The sequence below is a fragment of the Staurois parvus genome, unplaced genomic scaffold (assembly GCF_062004578.1).
Source record: "Staurois parvus isolate SC_StPar_1 unplaced genomic scaffold, SC_StPar_1.0 ptg000434l, whole genome shotgun sequence".
Lineage (NCBI taxonomy): Eukaryota > Metazoa > Chordata > Amphibia > Anura > Ranidae > Staurois > Staurois parvus.
In genome coordinates, this window is record NW_028318230.1 from 2,327,660 (window position 1) to 2,351,976 (window position 24,317).

Below are 24,317 nucleotides of genomic sequence, written 5' to 3' on the forward strand. Positions count from 1 at the left end.
GGACAATTTCATGCTCCCAATTTTGTGGAAACAGTTTGGAGATGGCCTCTTCTTGTTCCGACATAACCGCGCACCAGTGCACAAAGTAAGGTCCATAAAGACATGGATGAGCGAGTTTGGGGTGGAAGAACTTGACTGGCTGTTGAAGCTGTTATATACATTTTAAGGAAAGCCTGCCAGCCTTCAATGTAAATGAATAGCAGAGGATATATTTATCAAGCAAATTAGTGACATGCATGCAAATCAGACTGTCTCTCATTTAGCAACAGGTTTGCAGTAAATGTATAGTATATTTGCATTATATCTGAAATCCTGGACCATCAGTTGCAACAGATTTGCAAAGTTCTGAGGCCGATCTGTCACTATAGATGAGATAGAATTTCATTTTAAACAGATTCATAATTAAGAAGTGCTTAGGGTCAAGTTTTATTCTGTTTCAGTTCTACTATAGAGCATCAGAGAGAGCAATATATGACACAGGCAGCAACATCTGTCATACATTTGTGTCACTGCTCCTGTTTAGCATCGCCTTGCTGTGAGACAGTATTGATAAATGCCTCCTACCTGTTTCTGAGCTGTTAGAAATCTTGACTTTGGATGCATTTGAAAATTAATTGCTTCACAGTACAAGCAACCAAAGAGGTCAGCCAGGGTTTGGTTTAAAGTTCTTTTTCTGCTTGTTAAATCCTATGGTCACAGCATAATCTTTTATTTTTTAACAACAGCATTGTAATAACAGTGCAAACAATGGTTATTTTTGCCAATTCAATATCAGCTCATGTGAAAAATCTCCATTAGTGCTTCTTCCAGGATTAGCAACTTCCAGGATTCCCTACATACTTTGCAGCTTCTTCTCTGCTGTTTACTTTCAATGTCTATGGACTAGATATCCTGTGGTACCTTACTGTTTGCAAGTAGTGATTTCTGTACTGACTATGCCTCCTGAAACTTCTCTCAGCATCTCATTAGTTGAGACAGCAGGCTTTATCAAATGTATGACACAGCAGTGCTGTGTTACAGAATTCAAAGAAGTGAAAGTAAATTTAAAATGGTAAGATTATGCAGATTAATAGGATTAAGACAGAAATACAATTTGTAATTGGATATACGTATGATTTTACAGTTTGATCATAGATACAGTTTACGAAAATGTGAATACTTGAATATCCACCTGTCTAAGAACATGTGTATTTTAAGCCTGACTATTTCTCACAACAAAGGTTTCTTTTCCAAGTAACATTAAACAGAGACTAACAATTGTACAATGTGTGTTCTAACAGCATATAACACAACTTTCATAAAAATTTATATTAATACACAATTGCTGTAAAACACCTAATAGGACAAACCCATATAAATATTTAAGGCACCCTAAGTTTTTTTTTCTTCTTTTTTTTCAAGGAAATAGAACATTAAAAACGCTGCAGCAGTTAAAGTGGTTCCAAAGACTCAAGGCTTTTTACCTTCATGCATTCCATGCATGAAGGTAAAAACCCTTCTCTGTACAGCATCCCCTCAGCCCCACCTAATACTCACTCCCTCTCGATCCAGCGATGTACACTGGAGTCTCAGTTATCCCAGCATTCCCTCTTCTCATTGGTTGAGAGAGAAGCAGGAGCCATTGGCTCCCACTGTTGTCAATCACAGCCAGTGAGACAAGGAGAAGACAGATGGGGCGGGGGCGAGCAGTGTCTCTGTGTGTGAAAGGACACAAGGAGCAGCAGATGCCCCCATAGCAAGCTGCTTTCTGTGGGGGCACCCAACATAAGTGAGCACCAGCAGGGGTCCTAAGAAGAGGAGGTTCCAGGCTGCTCTGTGGAAAACCACTGTACACAGCAGGTAAGTATAGACATGTTTGTTTTTTTCTTTAAAAAAATAAGCCTTTAGAATCATTTTAAAGATTGATTTCACTTAGCTAAAATTCTGACTTTTTTTACTTTATGAACTTGTCCAAAGACCATCTTTTGCTTTAGCTCAATAAATCAAGCAGCCAACGTTAACCACTTCAACACCAGACACTTTCAACCTCTTCCTGCCCAGGCCAATTTTCAGCTTTCAGCGTTCTCACACTTTGAATGACAATTACTCATGTAACACATGCAACACTATACCCAAATGAAATTTTTATAATTTTTTTTTCAAATAAATAGAGCTTTCTTTTGGTGGTATTTAATCGCCACTGGGCTTTTGATTTTTTGCTAAATAAACAAAAAGAAAACAGGAGAGTTTGAAAAAAAACACATTTTTCTTTGTTTCTGTTATACAATTTTGCAAATAAATAGTCTTTCTTCATAAGTTTAAGTCGGAAAGGTATAGAGTTTACAAACTATGGTATATATAGCCTGATGTACTGACGGCCTGTCTCATTTCTTGGTGCCTGAAAGTGCTAGGACAGTACAAATACCTCCCAAATGACCCCTTTTTGGAAAGTAGACAGTCCAAGGTAAGAGCACTAAGAGGAATGGTGAGTTTTTTGTAATTTTTTTTGTCACAAGTTTTGGGAAAATGAGGAAATTTAAAAAAATATATATTTTTATAATTTTGTTTTCTTTGTTGCATAATGTCACCAATGAAGTAAAGCATCATCATATAACTGGTGTGGCCATGATCAGAAACACTGACAAAAATGTAATTTTTTTTCAATTTTTCTTCTTTTGTATTGCTTTTTTTGCGTTTTTTTACAATTTTGTTTTTATAAACTGTGACCACAGCAATACAGTGTTACCATAGTAACACTGTACTACTCTGGGGAGGTAATTAAGTTTTTTTTTGTTGCACACTATGATTGCTTATAACAGTGATCATTGTATATGGTTGAACTGGATGGACTTTTGTCTTTTTTCAGCCAGACTAACTGTAACCTTTTTTTTAATTTTTTAATTATTTTGTTAATTATTTCATTTTCCGAAAAATTATGACAAAAAAATACAACTTCAAAAAACTCACCATGCCTCTTATGAAGTACGTCGGACTGTCTACTCTGCAAAAAGGGGTCATTTGGGGGATATCTGTGCTGTTCTGACATTCTTGGACCTCAAGAAATTAGATTGGCTGTCAGTACTTCAGGACTGATCAATATTCAGATCTATACCATAGTTTGTAAACTCTATAAATTTCCTACAAACTAAAAAATACATCCTAATTTGGGTTATTTTCACCAAAGACATGTAGCAGAATACATCTTGGCCTAAATTTATGAAGAACAATTATTTATTTGCAAACTTTTATAACAGGAACAAAGAAAAACTTGGTTTTTTTTTCAAAATTTTTGGTCTTTTTTTGTTAATTTAGCAAAAAATCAAAACCCCAGCGGTGATTAAATACCACCAAAAGAAAGCTCTAGTTGTGTGAAGAAAATGATAAAATTTGAGTTTGGGTACAATGTTGTATGACCGCGCAATTGTCATTCAAAGTGTGAGAGCGCTGAAACCTGAAAATTGGCCTGGGCAGGAAGGGGGTAAAAGTGCCCTGTATGGAAGAGGTTAGTATACAGCTATTGGGAGTTTTTTCTACCAAAGACATTTAGCAAATACATTTTGGCCTAAATGTATGACTAACTTTGAGTTTATTGGATTTTTTTAATAACAGAAATGAGAAAATATAGTTTTTTTAATTTTCAGTCTTTTTTTTGTTTATCAAGCAAAAAATAAAAAACCCAGAGGTGATCAGCCACCACCAAAAGCAAGCTCTATTTGTGCGGAAAAATGACAAATTTCATTTATGTACAGCATTGCATGACCGCGCAATTGTCAGTTAAACTAGAACAGCGCTGTATAGCAAAAAATGGCGTAAATTCCAGTATCTATACCTTAGTTTGTAGACACTATAACTTTCACATAAACCAATTAATATACACTTATTGGGATTTTTTTTTTTTTACGAAAGACATATAGAAAAATTAATTTTGGTCTAAATTTATGACTAACTTTGAGTTTATTATATATTTTTTAGTATATTATTAATAGTGTTTGTTTTTTTTTTTTGTTTGTTTTGTTTGTTTCTCTATTCGTGTGAAAAAAAAGGACATACATTTCATTTGGGTACAGCACTGTATGACCGCGCAATTATTAGTTGAAATGGCAAAAAAGCTTCGTCAGGAAGGGGGTAAATCTTCTGGAGAGTTGGTTAAGAAGACACATGGCTACTCCATGAAATTGAAGGAGAAGCTGTTTAACCTTAAATTGCACAGGAGATTCTTTACTGTTAGAGCAGTAAGGATGTGGAACTCCCTTTCACAAGAAGTGATATCTGCAGGAAGAATAAATAGTTTCAAAAGACTCTTAGATGGGCATCTTAGTGAATACAATGTACAAGGATATGGTAAATAATATAAATTTAAACAAACACATGTGCACAAACACACACAGGTTGAATTGTATGGACTGGTGTCTTTATTCAACCTTACCAACTATGTAACTATGTAAAAGAGTGTGACACACTTACAAAACCCTCTGAAGTCGTAAACAATTAAACAAATGACTATGAATGAATTTGTTGTTTTCATTATAAATTATTTCGGATTAGTTGAAATTCGTTATTATTGTGATTTAGAGATTCAAATACATACAACGGATACAAAGCCCAAAAAAGAAGACTAATGCAACCACCACTTCTAAGATTTTGTAAGATGCACTATAATAATTGTTTGCTTTTGGGCTTATTATTGCTTTAAGATCTGCCAACACACTTAACAAGTTTGGCAGATCCAAGGATAATTAACAGTACTTAGCTTGAAAATATTTGGCACTTTAACTGCAACTACAGATCCTTTTTTATCATAGATTGTGGAAAAAATGTATATCAGGTCTCCCATTGGAGAGATTTCCTTTTGTTTCCTAAGTGATCACCATCATCGGACAGAAAGTGAGGGGACTCTCCCCAAGTGAAGGGGCAGCAATCAAAACCTAATGGAGAATATAGCATTTCACCTTTTTTTAGTATTTTTATTTCTGTATTTGACACAAACTAAAATCTATTTCCAATATTGATGAACATCCATCACTGAAAAAGAAAGTTAGGATATTCCCAAACTGGGACAGGGATAGCAAAAAAAGAAATGGGTACCAACCTCCCACACTCTATACAATGCTAAATTGAATATTTTGACTGGATTTCCAATTGTAAAACACCATAACTCTGGTCTTGTTGAGGCAAATGTGTGCAACTTCAAACACTTTAAACATATTTCAATCACCAAAAAAACTGAATGAATCATGGCAAAAGGTAACAACTGTTGGCGGTAATATTATGTACCAGATTATGAATGATCTTGTCAGAGCCTGGGATTAAACCTGGGCCTGCTACAGTGAGAGACAGTGTTTCTTCTCACTGAGCTACCTGGGATGCTAGATAGCACTCTGTCTGATCTATTGGATAATCCTGCCTTGTGCCTTGTTTTCTCTTGAACCTTGAACTCCTTGCTCCTCCCATGAACTTCCTATAAAAGCCATGTCCATGCAATTCCTCCTTGCCAGATTATTGTGCCTTCCAGCCAATATCCCGCTTCTCTGTCCTGCTGCCATCTACATCTTCGCTACCGACCTCTGGCTTGTTACTGACTATGATTTTGCCTCATCCTATCTACTACGATTTGTGACAGACCCTTGGCTTGTGACTGACTCCGCTTCTGTCTTATCCCTGAACTGATTGATCCGCTATTGGTTTCCAGCTTCCCCTTTCCTGGTGGGGTGATCCTGAGACTGCGACCTGTATTCACACGCAGCCAAAACCATCTCCACCATTAGGAGCTCTGGTGAAGACCGGTGAACACTTAGACCCCCCACCTCAGGTAAGCCTGTGTCATTTCCCAGGGTGATCTGCTGGTGTACCTATCCTGCAGGTTTCAGGTAAGCCTTACACTGCTGTAGCAACTGGTCCCTGAACCTGACCCAGACCGTGACAGATCTATAACAACTTTAAGCTAATTATTACAGTCCAAATACAGTTGCAAGAAAAAGTATGTGAACCCTTTGGGATTACGTGGAGTTTTGCATGAATTGGGCATAAAATGTGCTCTGAACATCATCTAAGTCACAACAATAGAAGAATACAGTCTGCTGAACATAATACTACACAAACATTAGATGTTGCCATGGTTTAATTGCACAAAACATGTAAACATTCACCGTGCAGGGAGGAAAAAGTATGTGAACCTTTGGACTTAATAACTGCTTGACCCTCCTTTGGCAGCAATAACCTCAACCAAACGTTTCCTGTAGTTGCAGATCACACCTGCACAACGATCTGGAGTAATTTTGGACCACTCCTCTTCACAAAACTGTTTCAGTGTAGCAATATTCTTGGGATGTCTGGTGTGAATCGCTCTCTTAAGGTCATGCCAAAGCATTTCAATCGGGTTGAGGTCAGGACTCTGACTGGGCCACTCCAGAAGGCGTATTCTGTGCTGCTGCAGCCGTTGTTTTGTTGAATTACTTGTATGCTTTGGGTCATTGTCCTGTTGCATCACCCATCCTCTGCGGAGCTTCAGTTGGCGGACAGATGGTCGTACGTTTTCCTGCAAAATGTCTTGATAAACTCTGGAATTCATTTTCCCCATCAATGACAACAATCCGTCCAGGCCCTGAGGCAGCAAAGCAGCCCCAAACCATGATGCTCCCTCCGCCATGTTTTACAGTGGGGTTGAGGTTTTGATGTTGGTGTGCTGTGCCTTTTTTTCTCCACACATAGTGTTGTGTGTTCTTCCCAAACAACTCAATCTTGGTTTCATCTGTCCACAGTATATTTTGCCAGTAGTGCTGTGGAACATCCAGGTGCTCTTTTGCAAACTTCAAACGTGCTGCAATATTCTTTTTGGACAGCAATGGCTTCCTCCGTGGTGTCCTCCCATGTACTCCATTCTTGTTTGTTTTCCTTATTGTAGATGTGTCAACAAAAATGTTAGCATGTGCCAGAGATTTCTGTAGGTCTTTAGCTGGCACTCTGGGATTCTTCTTTACCTCATGCAGCATTCTGCGCTGTGCTCTTGCAGTCATTTTTACAGGACGACCATGCCTAGGGAGAGTAGCAACAGTGCTAAACTTTCTCCATTTGTAGACAGTCTGTCTTACCGTGGACACATGAACATCAAGGCTTTTGGAGATAATTTTGTAACCCTTTCCAGCTTCATGCAAGTCAACAATTCTTGATCGTAGGTCTTCTGAGAGCTCTTTTCTGTGAGGCATGGTTCACATTAAACAGTGCTTCTTGAAACCAGTAAACCCAAAACAGGTGTGTGTTTTTTAAGGGCAGGACAGCTGTCAGCAACACATCCAATATCATCACACTGATTGAAGTCAAGGTTGGCTCACTCCTGGCTCCAATTAGCTCTGGGAGAAGTCATTAAGCTAGGGCCTCACATACTTTTTCCTCCCTGCACTGTGAATGTTTACATGTTATGTGCAATTAAACCATGGCAACATCTAATGTTTGTGTAGTATTATGTTCAGCAGACTGTGTTCTTCTATTGTTGTGACTTAGATGATGTTCAGAGCACATTTTATGCCCAATTCATGCAAAACTCCACGTAATCCCAAGGGGTTCACATACTTTTTCTTGCAACTGTATACTGCATCAACATATATAATTTAATTTAGCTCTTTGAGGGCCTATGGGTATAATTCAGCTTAACTCTTTTGGCTGTACTTCTATGGATCATAGGAGTGCAGTTCATTCTACACACCTGTGACCTGTTTTCAGCTGACAGTGGGCTAAAGCCTGCTGTCAGCTGATGTCACCAAGCTGGAGAAAGATCCCGACATTACAGTCGGGATCCACCCCAGAGTCTGGAGCGGCACCTGGCTCAGCGATCAGTGATCCACAGAGCCTTCCACATGGAAGCATAGAAGAAAAATATATTTTAAAAATATTCTTCCCAAATATATTGACATATATTTGAAATACTACAATTTTGGCTGTATTCTCTCTCTCTCTCTCTCTCTCTCTCATTCATATATATATATATATATATATATATATATATACTGTATGTTGAAATGCATTTTTTAGATATTACAAAATATATGAAAAATATTTTTTTAAACTTAGTTTTTTTTTTAAATATTCTTCAGATTTTTTTTAACATATAAAAAAGTAATTTTAACATATGTTTTTACATAAATTTCCAAAAATGTAGATCAAATGTATTTTTAAAGACATAAAGTATATTTAAAAATGTATTTTAAAAAATATTTTTCATACATTTTGTAATATATAATAAAATCATTTATTTATTTATATATATATATATATATATATATATATATATATATATATATACAGTGAGGAACAGAAGTATTTGAACACCCTGCGAATTTGCAAGTTCTCCCACTTGGAGGGGTCTGAAATTTACATTGTAGGTGCATTCCCACTCTGAGAGACAGAATTAAAAAAAAAAAATCAGGAAATCACATTGCATGATTTTTAAAGAATTTACTTGTATTGCACTGCTGAACATAAGTATTTGAACACCTGAGAAAATCAGTGTTAATATTTGGTATAGAAGCCTTTGTTTGCAATTACAGAGGTCAAACGTTTCCTGTAGTTCTTGACCAGGTTTGCACACACTGCAACAGGGATTTTGGCCCACTCCTCCACAGAGATCTCCTCTAGATCTGTCAGGTTTCAGGGCTGTCACTGAGCAATACGGAGTTTCAGCTCCCTCAAAAGATGTTCTATTGTATTTAGGTCTGGAGACTGGCTAGGCCACTCCAGGACCTTGATATTCTTCTTACGGAGCCACTCCTTGGTTATCCTGGCTGTGTGCTTCGGGTCATTGTCATGTTGGAAGACCCAGCCACGACCCATCTTCAATGCTCTGACTGAGGGAAGGAGGTTGTTGCTCAAAATCTCACAATAAATGACCCCATTCATCCTCTCCTTAATACAGTGCAGTCGTCCTGTCCCCTTCACAGAAAAGTACCCCCAAAGCATGATGTTACCACCCCCATGCTTCACAGTAGGGATGGTGTTCTTGGGATGCAACTCATCCTTCTTTTTCCTCCAAACACGACGAGTGAAGTTTAGACCAAAAAGTTCTACTTTGGTCTCATTTGATCACATGACTTTCTCCCATGCCTCCTCTGGATCATCCAGATGGTCATTGGCAAACTTCAGACGGGCCTGGACATGTGACAACTTGAGCAGGGGAACCTTCCGTGTAATGCATGATTTGAAACCATGACGGCGTAGTGTTCTACCGACAGTGACCTTTGAAACTGTGGTCCCAGCTCTCTTCATGTCATTGACCAGCTCCTCAATTGTAGTTCTGGGCTGATTCCTCACCTTTCTTATCATCAGTGATACCCCACGAGGTGAGATCTTGCATGGAGCACCAGTCTGAGGGAGACTGACAGTCGTCTTTAGCCTCTTCCATTTTCTAACAATTGCTCCAACAGTTGATCTATTTTCACCAAGCTGCTTGGCAATTGCCCCGGAGCCCTTTCCAGCCTTTTGGAGGTCCACAATTTTGTCTCTGGTGTCTTTTGACAGCTCTTTGGTCTTGCCCATGGTAGTAGTTGGCGTCTGACTGACTGTGGGGTGGACAGGTGTCTTTAAAGAGCTCAGCCAGGTGCTACTAAGTTAGATTAATGAGTGGAGTAGAGGTGGACTTTTTAAAGGCACAGTAACAGGTCTTTGAGAGCCAGAATTCTTGCTGTTTCTTAGGTGTTCAAATACTTATGTTCAGCAGTGCAAGACAATAAATTCTTTAAAAATCAAACAATGTGATTTCCTGAATTTTTTTTTTTTTAATTCTGTCTCTCAGAGTGGGAATGCATCTACAATGTGAATTTCAGACCCCTCCATGATCTCTAAGTGGGAGAACTTGCAAAATCGCAGGGTGTTCAAATACCTCTGTTCCTCAATGTGTATACCGTCAGGTCCATAAATATTGGGACATCGACACAATTCTAACATTTTTGGCTCTATACACCACCACAATGGATTTGAAATTAAACGAACAAGATGTGCTTTAACTGTAGACTGTCAGCTTTAATTTGAGGGTATTACATCCAAATCAGGTGAACGGTGTAGGAATTACAATAGTTTGCATGTGTGCCTCCCACTTGTTAAGGGACCAAAGGTAATGGGACAATTGGCTTCTCAGCTGTTCCATGGCCAGGTGTGTGTTATTCCCTCATTATCCCACTTACAATGAGCAGATAAAAGGTCCAGAGTTCATTTCAAGTGTGGTATTTGCATTTGGAATCTGTTGCTGTCAACTCTCAAGATGAGATCCAAAGAGCTGTCACTATCAGTGATGCAAGCCATCATTAGGCTGAAAAAACAAAACAAACCCATCAGAGAGATAGCAAAAACATTAGGCGTGGCCAAAACAACTGTTTGGAACATTCTTAAGAAGAAGGAACGCACCGGTGAGCTCAGCAACACCAAAAGACCCGGAAAAACAACTGTGGTGGATGACTGAAGAATTCTTTCCCTGGAGAAGAAAACACCCATCACAACAGTTGGCCAGATCAAGAACACTCTCCAGGAGGTAGGTTTATGTGTGTCAAAGTCAACAATCAAGAGAAGACTTCACCAGAGTGAATACAGAGGGTTCACCACAAGATGAAAACCATTGGTGAGCCTCAAAAACAGGAAGGCCAGATTAGAGTTTGCCAAACGACATATAAAAAAGCCTTTACAGTTCTGGAACAACATCCTATGGACAGATGAGACCAAGATCAACTTTTACTAGAGTGATGGGAAGAGAAGAGTATGGAAAAGGAAAGGAACTGCTCATGATCCTAAGCATACCACCTCAACAGTGAAGCATGGTGGTGGTAGTGTCATGGTGTGGGCATGTCTGGCTGCCAATGGAACTGGTTCTCTTGTATTTATTGATGATGTGACTGCTGACAAAAGCAGCAGGATGAATTCTGAAGTGTTTCGGGCAATATTGTCTGCTCATATTCAGCCAAATGCTTCAGAACGCATTGAACGCCGCTTCACAGTGCAGATGAACAATGACCCAAAGCATACTGCAAAAGCAACGAAAGAGTTTTTTAAGGGAAAGAAGTGGAATGTTATGCAATGGCCAAGTCAATCACCTGACCTGAATCAAATTGAGCATGCATTTCACTTGCTGAAGACAAAACTGAAGGGAAAATGCCCCAAGAACAAGCAGGAACTGAAGACAGTTGCCGTAGAGGCCTGGCAGAGCATCACCAGGGATGAAACCCAGCGTCTGGTGATGTCTATGCGTTTCAGACTTCAGGCTGTAATTGACTGCAAAGGATTTGCAACCAAGTATTAAAAAGTGAAAGTTTGATTTATGATTATTATTCTGTCCCATTACTTTTGGTCCCTTAACAAGTGGGAGGCACATATGCAAACTGTTGTAATTCCTACACCGTTCACCTGATTTGGATGTAAATACCCTCAAATTAAGGCTGACAGTCTGCAGTTAAAGCACATCTTTTTCGTTTCATTTCAAATCCATTGTGGTGGTGTATAGAGCCAAAAAGTTTAGAATTGTGTTGATGTCCCAATATTTATGGACCTGGCTGTGTGTGTATGTATGTATGTATGTGTATGTGTGTGTATATATATATATATATATATATATATATATATATATATATATACACATATATATACGACCAAAATTGTAGTCTTTCAAATATGTGTCAATATATTTGGGAAGAATATTTTAAAAGTATATTTAAAATATATTTTTCTTTCATATGGGCTGAGCTAGCCGCTCCCTTCCCTCTCCACAGCCCACTGCTCCAGTGAGTGCAGGGGGGCTGAGCAGACAATGGTGACTGACAGTACCACTCTCTGCTCACAGCGGTGGTGAGAACTCACTGAGTTCTCACAGTTAAAGCCATCGGACCGATGCTGCATCCATCTTTTAAGTCAGAATTACTTTACTGAAATGTTCTTGGATCACATAAGTGTTAATTTACTGTGGTACATTTTTGGGGTGTCAATGCCCCTGTCATACTCAAATCATCATTTTAACAATCTCTCCAAACTTCCAAAAAATTATGAAAAAACATTTTCAATAATAGCTTTCTATAGACATTAACTCAGTGTACATCAATGAGGAGAAAATGCAGCAAGCAGGACTCAATGCAATTTATTACATTTATTGTAGTGTTTTTATCCTTGCTCTGGTTCTATTTTAAATAAAGAAAAACATATATTCAATATACTGTATCTACATTATTAGCAATGATCATATTGTTTCTTCAAATGTAGAAATAATTAAGATATGCACACACATATAAATTTGGTACACCACATTTTGGTGACATTAAATAGATGGAACATTCTAAATGATCCTTACTTTACTAGGGAGGGTATATATTCAAAGAGATGAGTGATTTAAAATTTAGAGCAAAGCTTAACTATGCTATATTCTGCGTCAGCTGAACATAACTCACAAACAGCCTACCAAACCTGAAAAAAGGCAAATTAATGCATACTAGACAGCACATGGCCAACATAAACCTAGCACATAAAGGTTTGACTTTATATGACTGCATTTTTCTCATTGCAGTTAGGCCGGAAAAAAAGACATATCCTTAAAGTACAACCACAAGAGAACATGAAAAAAAAAATACATTTTAAAAGATCGAACAGATCAAATCCCTGGATCAACAATCTACTTTGTATTTTTTGCAACTAATCAACTAATCAATTGTTTAAACTATTTGCTATACCTGCTAAAGCCAGTTCCTGTAGATGACTATTCAAGTACACATACAGTAATAAAGTATTTTTAGTTCTAGTTGATAGGGGTGCCCTTGATTTTTTTTTTTTCACAACTTTAAAGTGAACAGATGTCCGTTGAGTTTATTATATGGTCCTCCTCTCAAGGGTATATCAATTCAGTAAAATTAGCCTTTCCCTGTACCTCAGGTTCTCCATGCTGCTTACTAATGTAGTTGCCCTTCTGTGCACTTGCTTCCAGTTCCATGATATCCATTCATTGAAGAAGTGCTCAAAACTGAAGTGCATATTCAAGATGTGGTCATGTTACTGCTTTGTATGTTGGCAAATTTCTGAGGCTTCAGTAAATGCAGAAACCTAAAAACTCACATAATTTATAAACACATTAAAGGAAGATGGCCTCATGCATACTGGGTGTTTTTACAGCTGCTGTTTTGGGTGGCAGATGTTTTTTTTTTTTCTCAACTGCTTTTGAACTCCCCTGCATATCATCCTATGTGGTTTTTGCAGAAAAACTGCTGACAGCTCCTAAACTCTGCTAAACACTGGTGCCCAGCGTTTATTTTTCACTGGTAGTTAAGGAGAGGGCCAAGAAGTTGACTGCTGCATCCTTAGCAATAGAGGAGTCATCAGCTGTCAGCAGGGTCCCTCACTGACAGCTGAATATAAAAAAAAATACAAAATAGTGGAAAAAAACAGCATGAGAGTCCCCCCCCCCCATCCATACCAGGCCTTTTGGCTCTGATATGGATTTTAAGGGGAAGCCCACATCAAAATGTAAAAAAAAAAAAGTGGGGGGTCCCCCAAAAATCCCTACCAGACCCTTATCCAAGCATGCAGCCTCGCAGGTCAGGAAAGGGGGGCAACAAGCGAGTGCCCCCCTAAGCCATACCAGGCCACATACCCTCAACATGGGTGGGGGTATTCTTCCCCACAACCCTGGCTGGTAGTTGTGGGGATCTATGGGCGGGGGAAATCAGATTCCACCTGCCCATGTGATGAGTATGGGATACCATGGGTACTCATTCGCCAAAAAAAGTGTAAAAAGTAAAAAAAAACACAAGTTTTTGACAAGTCCATTATTAAAAAAAATAAATAAATGTCTCCCGGTGTAGATCCATAGTCATTCACGACGTCAGCTGCCACCGCTGACCCAAAGAAAGCGAAAAAAAAAAAAAAGCCCTCCAGTCCCGGCAAAGGTTCCCGCCACCTAATAATAGCTCTTAAATAACTAAGGGGCAGGGCCATCCAATGATGCCATTGGAAGACCCTGTCGCCTTATGACATCACCATGCTGTGTCAGTGATGTCACAACGGAGTGGGTTCTCCAGGTGATATCTCTGGATGGTCTTGCTCCTTATTTAAGAGCTGTCAGACGGCAGGAACCTTCGGCGGGACCGGAGGGTTTTTTTCTTTTTTAGGGTGGGCAGGTGGTGGCGGGCATCATGATTGATGATGGACGTACACCAAGGGACTTTTTTTTTTTTTTAAACTTGTGTTTGTTTTTTATTTACTTTTTACACTTTTTTTGTTGAATTAGCAGGGTTATGTACCCCATACTCATTCACATGGGGGGGGGGGGGGGCACCTGTTATGTTTTTTTTTCCAATTTTTTTTATTACCAGCAATTTTTTTTTTTTTTTTACATTCAGCTGTCAGTGGGGAACCCCATTGACAGCTGATGACTCATCCATTGTTAAGGACAGGGCGGCCAGCTTCCGGTCCACTCCTTAACAAAGGCTGAAGCTACTAAATGTAGCTTACACACTAAGCTAAACAATGCTAAACTCTGGCAAAAAATGCTAAAACATCAGCGTTTTTTGTCCAGCGTTTCTATATCAGTTTTTAGCTTTTTTAGTGTGCATGAAGCCTAATGATAACAAAACTGGACTTTGCAGTATGCCCCTTTTTAAGCTTGACTATTCAGAGCATTAATGATTTCATCACAGTTCTCAAAATGCCGTCTTCAGACCAGTTTTCTATTTAATTACATAATATACATTCCATGCAACATCCACTAACAGTCACCACTCTGCTCCGAGTGGAGGGAAGAACTGATTGATTAGTGCGAACTCAGCAGGGGACAGATGCAGGGAACAGATTTTATTTAAACCCCATAATTCTCTTTTAAGGTCATTTTCTAAGTGTATGTTACATTGTTTCCAAAAGGAGCTGCAGAAGGGAGCTGATTTGTGAACAACCAAAAACTGCATAAGTACCAGGATTTTTCATGAGTGTCACCTCTGGGCTAGCAGTACAGTCTAGAAAGTAGATGCCGAACATGGACAATGCCTATACGAAAATGGATCAAACCTTGAGCAAAGAAAAGCAGATTAATGGTCCAAAAGACTACTGTGATCTACAGGACAGGTTATAAAAACCAGTACGTTTTATACTGAGTGAAAATATTTTATGCTATGACCACTTTAATCTAGTCCCAAACCTAAACCTTGGGGTATACCACACACATGAATGATTGATCACAACTCTCTGAATGTGGTCATTAACCCTGTTTTTCACCTATTCACATACTGTATTTTCTAAACCAACACCCCTTAAGGCCTCATACACACTTGAGCTCAAAAACACTGTTTTTACACGAGTTTGAGCTTTCTTTTCCTCTGCTTCATGGTAACCTACACTATATTGCCAAAAGAATTGGAAGACCCTTCCAAATCATAGGATTCAGGTGTTCCAATCACCCTCATGGCTACAGGTGTATAAAATCAAGCATCTAGGCATGCAGACTGCTTCTACAAACATTTGTGAAAGAATGGGTTGCTCTCAGGAACTCAGTGAATCCAAGCATGGTACCGTGATAGGTTGTCACCTGTGTAACAAGTCATCTGTGAAATTTCCTTGCTACTAAATATTCCATAGTCAGCTGTTTGTGGTATTATAACAAAGTGGAAGCAACTGGGAACAATGACAACAGCTAGGCCACATAAAATGACAGAGCGGGGTCAGCGCATGCTGCAGAGCACAGCGTGCAGAATTCGCCAACTGTCTGCAGAGTCAATAGCTAAAGACCTCCAAACTTCATGTGGCCTTCAGATTAGCACCACAGTGCGTAGAGAGCTTTTTGGAATGGGTATCCATGGCCGAGCAGCTGCATCCAAGCCTTACCTCACCAAGTGCAATGCAAAGCATCGGATGCAGTAGTGTAAAGCACACTGCCACTGGACTCTATAGCAACATGACTGGGCACCAGTGCACAAAGCAAGGTCCATAAAGACATGGATGAGCGAGTTTGGAGTGCAGGAACTTGACTGGCCTGCAAAAAGTCCTGACCTCAACCCAATAGAACACCTTTAGGATGAATTAGAAAGGAGACTGCGAGCCAGCCCTTCTTGTCTGACATCACTGCCTGACCTCACAAATGTGCTTCTGGAAGAATGGTCAAACATTCCCATAGACACACTCTTAAACCTTGTGGACAGCCTTCCCAGAAGAGGTTATAGCTGCAAAGGGTGAGCCAACTCAACATTGAACCATACGGAATTGAATGACTGGGATGCCATTAAAGTTCATGTGCATGTAAAGACAATACTTTTGGCAATATACTGTATTTGTCCATGCACTCTAGGCATTTACAGTTTAGATGCAGAAAAAACTAATTTGTGTTCAAGAGAGGAGCATTTTTGCAGAAAGAATGCATGACGTGCCTCAATGTGTCTAAACTCATGTTAACGCTAGGCACAATTACCACTTGAGATTTTTTTTTTATTTCAATGGCCAAAAAAAATAATATAATGCCCAAGCACTTGACGCACTTAAACAAGTTTGAAAATGTAGCTTAGGAGCGTTTTGCAGCTGCTTTTTACCTGCCAGGCGAAAGGCATTTAGAAGTTCCAGTTTGCACAAAGCCTTATATGCACATTTGGCATGTAAGAAGAGCTTTTAGCAAAGTCTAAACATATTTCAAGCACAGTCTCTTATCATGATTTCATAAAAAATACTAACTTGTTTAACTTTCAACTGTACATGACCAGGAGTTAGGGCTGGTTCACACCTATGCAGGTTGTTGAAGCATTTTTTTCACACGCTCTTGTTTTGCAGCAGAAACAAGACAAAATGCAGCAGAAATGCATCAAAAATGCAAGCACTACATTTTCAATGTGTTTCCCCTGCATTTCCATTAAGTCTATGGAACAAAAAATGCAACCTGCTGCGGCAAAAAAAGTCCCTGACCCTTTCCTAAAAATGCAACAGTGAAAACATACAGATGTGAACGTAACCCATAGAAAACTTTTTTGCAGAAACTAGATGGACTGTAGTGCGTTTCTACAAAACTGAAAATGCACTGAAAAATGCATAGGTGTGAACCAGGCCTTACTGGGTGACCACTTAAATATATGTACTTCATCTGATCTATGGTATCTCACTGGTATCATACCAATAATTTTAAAAGGTTAGTTATTTGAGGAACAGTCTGTGCACTTTGTTGACATTTGCTTACTCTAATCCTAATCACTGTTAGGTAATATCAACCTTGAACCATTCTTATGCATTTTGAATTATGTCAATGCCAAATAAGCACCACCATGTTCTTTTGAATGCATGAATGATAATGAATTATTATAAATACTAGCAAAAGTGTGAACGAGCAAGGCTGGAAAAAATATAAACAATGCCACATAAGTGTCTAAGTATAAAGTTTGAGCAGTGATTGGAGGGTATGACAGTGAGCAGTATATGTAGAATAGGAATGAGATGTCACTGCTAGAGCTTGTTCTGTTCAGCTAAATCCAAAAGGTGGAATCCCCCAGTGACACATCAAAAAGTGAAAGCAGAACTCACAAATTATAATATTAATCTTATTTAAAGAATGTACTGTTTGTCTGCTTAACAATTTCCCTTCCATTTTTAAATTTTGCAGTGTCCTTTATCAATGAGAGTTCCTTCAGTTTTAAATATCTTGAAGTATCTTTTCTTATTTATTGATTTCTTTTTTTTCAATAAAAAATTTACTGTAAATTATGTAACTTATTACAAAAATTTATTTTTAAAGAGTGTTCTATTCTGAGTCATTTGTTGACTGCACAGTTCTCCCAGTCTATGTGTTAAAATGCATCACCTTCAGGGTTTTCCTTAAAGGATAAGTTCACCTTTTTCTAAATAATAAATGCACATTTTTTGCAGGTAAAAAAATGTGCAGTTATTACTTTTTGCTGCAGAAGTGTGTTAACCATTGCATCAGCGATCAGCAGATTGCTGGTGCCATGCAGGTCTCCTAAAGACTCGTCAGTATACTGACAGGAAGACTCAATGAACTGCAGCGCCATGGTAGTTCATTGAGAACCACAAGCTGCATAGTTTCTTATTCATAAATTTTGACAGCTAGTGGGAGGAGAAGATCCCCCGCAATCTGTCAAAACAGGGAAGCAGGGGCTGGTCTATTCATAACATGATACTTGAATATGGGTGTAACATGTTATGAAAGGTGAACTTATCCTTTAACATAGGGACATTAGATTTCTTAAATGAACTATTTTTGAATGACCACTGAAGTTTTAGTTTAAAGCTTAAATTAAGACAAATTAATGATCACACTTACCTCTGATTCACTTAAAATAAACATTCAAATTGATTTCTTCAGCTTTTAAAAGTAGCCATTAAATACTGCAACACTCCAATAACATATGCATAAACTAATATCAGTGTATACAAGTGTATAAAACTCCACCTTGCTTTAGTGAAAGCCTTAAATGAAAGTAACAATCCACATATAAAACTCAACAAGCAGATTGTAAACTCCACAAGCTGGGCCCTCCTATTTCTTCTGTGTTGAACTGTATTGTAATAGTACTGTCCCCCGTTATATGTAAAATGCTGTGCAAACTGTTGGCGCTATATAAATCCTGTATAATAGTAATAATATACAAATACAACCATATACAGGAGGTATACATAAAAGGTGCTCATATGTGATAGTTCACAGTATTTGTAAGATCTTGTACATCCACAACACCACTGTGTAACTGCCTACTTAGTGAAATCATCCATCTTCAGTCCCCTTTCGGGTGTGTGATCACCTCCATTATTGACCCCGTTTTCAGGTGGTCAAACCAGAATATATACCTCCATTTTCATTTAAGGCTTTCACTCAAGCAAGGGGAAGTTTTATACACTTGTATACACTGATATTAGTTTATGTATATGCTATTGGAGTGCTGCACTATTTACTGTTTTATTATTTGGTGTCCTTAGAAAGGGGAAGGGGTCTTTGATCATTTTTTATTTTACTGTACAGCGCACTGCAAGAGTTAATTGCTAATTTTTGCATAGGTGAGAGATGAAGGGAGATATACTTACGTGATCCTCCCCACACAAGACCTGCAGCTCCTACACCCTTCCCCCCTACTCCTACCCCTGCGGTCTAGTGGTCTTAAGTGGTGGACTGTTCCTGACATCATCAAGCCCAGTGCAGGCTGCTCTGGACATCAAAATGACAGGAACAGTCCAATGCCTGATCATGGGGGAGCCCTGTTTGAGCCACCATTTTATTCTCTAGGGTCTCTGCTTTCAGAAAATGTATAATGTTTGGGGGTTCCAAGTTATTTTTTTTGCAAAAAAAGCTGATTTTACATGTAATGTATATGAAAAATGTCAGTGTAAGTTTGTATGTGCTATACCTGGCTGATTACTGTGGAAGCTGGAAATCACTGTAGTAGGTACTGCTACTACAGGGACTGCTGCTAGATTTTAGGTCTCCTGCTGAGTTGCTGCCCTATTGCGTAGTGAACACAGGAGGTCACTTAGCATGGGGACCATTCAGAGAACACTCTGCATTCTCTCAATGAATGCAAAGCGTTTAGTGACTGGACAAGGTAGATATTTAGATGCCACTGCCCTGCCTCTCCACCTAATCTAATCAGTGAATGGTTTGCATTCATTGAGAAAATGCAAAGTGTTCTCTGAATGGAGCCTGTGCAAGCAAACAGCCTCCTGCGTTCACAAAGCATAAGGGCAGCCACTTAGCATGGGACTCAGAAGCTAGTGGTGATCACTATAGTAGTGCTGCCTACTACAGTGTATTTCAGCTTGTACAGGGATCTGCCAGGTAAGGCACATGCATATTTACACTGGTCCAAGCTACACTAATGTAATTATGTAGAAATAGACCTACTTGGAATTCAGCTTTAAGAGAGCATCAGTCCTAGTTAAAGCCTCTATAAGGACAAATTGGAAACAGTATATGCACATGCTGCAGATTACATTTTTAATGTGCTTTGCTATACCGGTATATGTTTTAGCATTCACTGACATGTATTAGATGTGTGCTTTTAATGTGCTTTAACAAACATCTCAATCCTTCTCATGGCACTTTCATGCATGTTACAGGTGTTCACTATACCACACAGCAGTAATCTTCACAGCATCCATAGTCTTTGAACTGTGTCTATTACACAATAGGCATCTGCACAAATACCAATACACCCTTTAAGTAGAATTTAAAGAAAAACTTTTTTTTTTTCATTTTGGATAGAATAAGGGAGGATTATGACCTCAGTTTCTTTTTTTTTTTGCTATCTTCGCCCCATTAGATAGATTTCCTTCTACCTCCTGTCCTATAGCCAAAACAGGGAGTGAGCGTAAATCCCTCCAAAGGGGTGGTACCAGAGCTGATGTCCCTATTGGACATTGACAGCCATACAATCCTGACAGATGTTTTATTCCTTCTCCACTCTAAGAAAAAAAAAAGTTGTTGCCGTTAGTAATACCTTAACTGTGCCCTAAAATCATCATTTAATAATATGTACATTTTCAGCCCTTTTACAGTATCAAATGTACCAGTATACCAGTCAAATTTGGGAAATGTAAAGTATATGTAAACCCTCACTTTATAACCCTAGGTTCACATCTGTGCGGGTGGTGCCGCTGCGGATCCGCACGAAAATCTGTGCAACCACACCACTCGCACAGAGAAATGCGGACCCGCGGGCGGGTGCCATTAATTCTAATGGCACGCCGCACGCACTGGAAAACGCAACTGTACTGGGAACCGAGGTTCTCGTGCGGTCTGCGTTTTCAAAAGAAGTGCAGGGACTTCTTCCCAGCGTGTCACAGTCACGGGAGTCCATTCAAATGAATGGGCTCTTGTGCCCGTGCAAAGTGCGGCCTGCACAGCTGCATATATGTGAACTTGGGGTCAAATAACTCATTCAGTTTAAAATAGAAGTGAAAGGCAAAACGTGTGTATACATATAAAAAAAAACATAATAAATACCTTTTTCCCCCAGTTCATACGTGATCATATATCCTCTAGCCCCCTTATGCAGCTGAGAATAGAGAGCTGGGGAGGAGAAACAGCAGGACGCTGAACTTCCCAGTGAATGGCTGTGCAGGTGGGGAGGAGCATACCAGAACAAGTTATCATTTTAGGAGAGCAGGCTGAGTTCCCAGCACAGCTATAGAACTGACCACGGTGTGTTCTCCCGTTTAGTGTGGTCAGTTTTTAATAGGAAAGCAGAGGGACTGGTGGGAACACCAGGGATTTCACACAAAGGAAGCAATACAAAGAGAACAGGATACTTTTCATACAAATACATGGTATAGGAGGCACATCTCAGGAATATGAAATGTTGGGTTCATATACTTTAATGCTTGACATTATTACCATCATACAGTATACAGTACGCCTGTGCAAGCCTTTAAACTCATCTTCTTTTCAACAGTATAATGAGGTCCATAAAATACTCTAATAATGAATCACTTTGAAAAATCATATGTAATTCAACCTATGATATCACTATCGCAAACTTTATCCACAGGATAATCCATCATACTCATTTATATTTCTCTAACATATAGACACGCTCCATTACCTTTTTCTATCCACCATGTCCCTCCAAAAACCTGTATAGCCTTGAATGTCCTAGTCATGTAATTATACCATTCAAGTATCCTACCATTTTGCTTGCTAGAATTGCAACATTTGTGAACATATATTTTAAATTCACTTCTGTTTTGAAAACTGATTTATAATAATTTTGTTGAAAATTTTCAGCTGCATTCTTCTCTAACCTAGCTTAAACTCCACCACATATACAATTGTTATACAAACCATGTTATAATTTATTCTTATTACCAAACTACCTTTCCCTTTCAATTTGCAGTGCTGTAAAATCCAATGCAATATGGCAACCTACAGGCGTTCTGTACACAGGTGTACAAAATGCCACCAAATGCATAATTTCCTGCTTGTGTGATTGGCTCACTGATTTTTCCAAAAGTCTGCACTAAGATACAAGTCAGATTTTAGACATCCCCTGCAAAATGTTGGGCTCAACTTACGTTCGACTCGAACATCGGCTGTTCATGTGTTCGCCACAATGCACTGCGCCCTCACAATGCATTGTGAGAGCCATGATTAATCAAAGCAATGCACCTGACCACAGATCAGGTGCAATGCTTTGGCCAATCACAGCGCAATGCACTGTGAGAACCATGATTGGCCAAAGTCTTGCTGACTCCCCATACAATATAAGGCCTCTTACACTGCAGCCTTATGTAGTATGTTGCTGGACACTGCTGAATATAGAGGGGAGAATACTCTCCTTGAAAAAATAAATTAATTAATAATAAAAAAATTATATTAAAATAAATAAAAATAAGACAAAATTACATTACAAAAAAGAAACCGCATGGGTTTACCCCTCCCTAATCCTTACCAGGACCTTTAGGTCTGGTAGGAAAGTTAGAAGGGATCCAATAGCAAAGAATTCAAAACAAAAAGTTTGTGGGTTACCCCTAAAAGCTGCACCAGGCCCTTTAGGCCTGTTAGGACTTTTAAGGGGAACCCCACCCCCCAAAAATGGGGGGGGGAGCATAGGGTCCCCTCTAAATTCCTCCCAGACCCTTGATCTGAGAAGAGGCATGGCAGGAAAGGGGGCGGCCACGTGTCATCGCCATGGGGACAGTGTCCCATGTGCCATGGGATGACTGTAACTGATAGAAATAGTATGGGTACAGAATCTTATGAAGCTTCTCAGCCTGTTGGCTAAGATCAAGTGTAGTATCTGTTCTTATCAGTGTCCAGTAGGGGTGCTCCACCATCATTCCTGTTTGCGTGGATGTTTGGTTGTATAGTACTCCTGCTGGTAGGATGGGGGTCCTGATGGTTAATACAGGGCGGAACAGAAACCGAGGTGCCCACAGGCAGTTGGGGCCCGGGAGTAATTCCCCTCAGGAACGCCAGAGGGACCCAGTTCCTCCTGGTTTGAACGGATCTACCTTGTCTGGCCAGGGGCCGGGGAGGCAGAGAGTCCGCGGAACAGTGCCCCCTGAGCGGTCGCCTCAGGGGTGCTCTTAGTAGCACATGGGGATGGGATCCCACGTGTGACGTGCACATGGTCACTGATCCAAATTACTTTTTCTGCACTGCATCTTTTAGGGCTAGGCCTTTTGGCTACGTCCAGGGCAATTTGTATGCTACAGGCCTCAGGGCCTAGCCAATGCACAATTGCATGGCCACTTTTTTATTTTTACATATTTATTTAACTTATTTTTTCTCCCATGTTTGTTCACTTTCACTTATGTGTGTGTTTTGTTTTTTTTTCTCACGAATGGTAGGGTATGGGTCCTTGGGCCTACCCTGAAGTCTAGGGGGAGGAAGTGTGGCCTTTTGGTTCCTTCCTCCCCTGTCCCTAGGGGGTTTCTCTTCGGGAGAGCCCCCTGACCAAGTACTTTCTGTCCGTTGCTTCTTTCCTCTGCTATCAACATGAATCACTTCTGACAAGTTTCCTTGACACCAACAGAACCATGGTGACAGGGGAGCAACAGGGAGCAGATTGACAGTCTTAGCTCTGCTCCCGTGAGCTGTGTGAAGGGGGGTGTGCCCTTTCTTTCCCATCAGCTCTGAGTTCTCCTTACTGAGCTGGGCTGTGTGTAACTTCAGCTCTCCGCCCCCTTTTTTGGCAGCTTTTTTGTAGAGAAGACTGCAGATAGAAAGGTACAACTCATGTAGGAGGATTTGTTTTATCTCTGTTTATCACCTGAGGCCAGCCATTTCACTAGATATATTTAAGGGTTTATAACCACTTCAGGCTCCGTTCACACCTATGCAGTTTGCTTTTTGTCTGTTTTGCAGTTTGTTTTGCATTTTTCCTACGTTTTGTTCAGCTCTTTTTTTTTTTTTTGTTAAGGTGGAATTTTTTTTGTTGCTGGGCAGAATAAAAATGCAAAATGCGGCAAAAATGCACTACCATGCATTTCAGCAGCTTCTCAATGGAACTCTATTGTATCAAAAATGCTGCTTTTTTGCTTTTAAAAAAGTCTCTGACCATTTACAAAAATGCAGCAGCTCAAAAAAGCATAGATGTGAACATGTCCCATAGAAAACCATGTTAAGTGGACTGTAGTGTGTTTCTGCCTTCCATCCTGTTGTTGTTTTTCTGCCTTCCCAGATGATTGGAAATAGCTTGTTATTGTTCAGCCCATTCCACAACTCTGCCTATTGGGTTCATTACAAGCCGAACCCTAACAAAAAATGTTTTTTTTTGTTAAATGAATCCCTCAAAACATGTCTGTGTGTCAGGCATTAACATTTCCCTGACTACTGGGATTCTGGCTGCTAGTGGAACCAGCAATACTCCTGTAATTTCAGTCTTGAAAGCTATAACTCCAGTTACACCAGA

At 39.5% G+C, this 24,317-nt stretch overlaps 1 protein-coding gene and 1 pseudogene across 2 annotated transcripts in view; one reads left to right on the forward strand and one right to left on the reverse strand.

The window, feature by feature from the left end:
* Positions 1-24,317, reverse strand: part of TMEFF2 (transmembrane protein with EGF like and two follistatin like domains 2) — a 924,328-nt gene that overhangs the window by 894,256 nt on the left and 5,755 nt on the right. The window lies entirely within an intron of this gene.
* LOC149454207 (U2 spliceosomal RNA) lies at positions 22,662-22,778 on the forward strand (annotated as a pseudogene).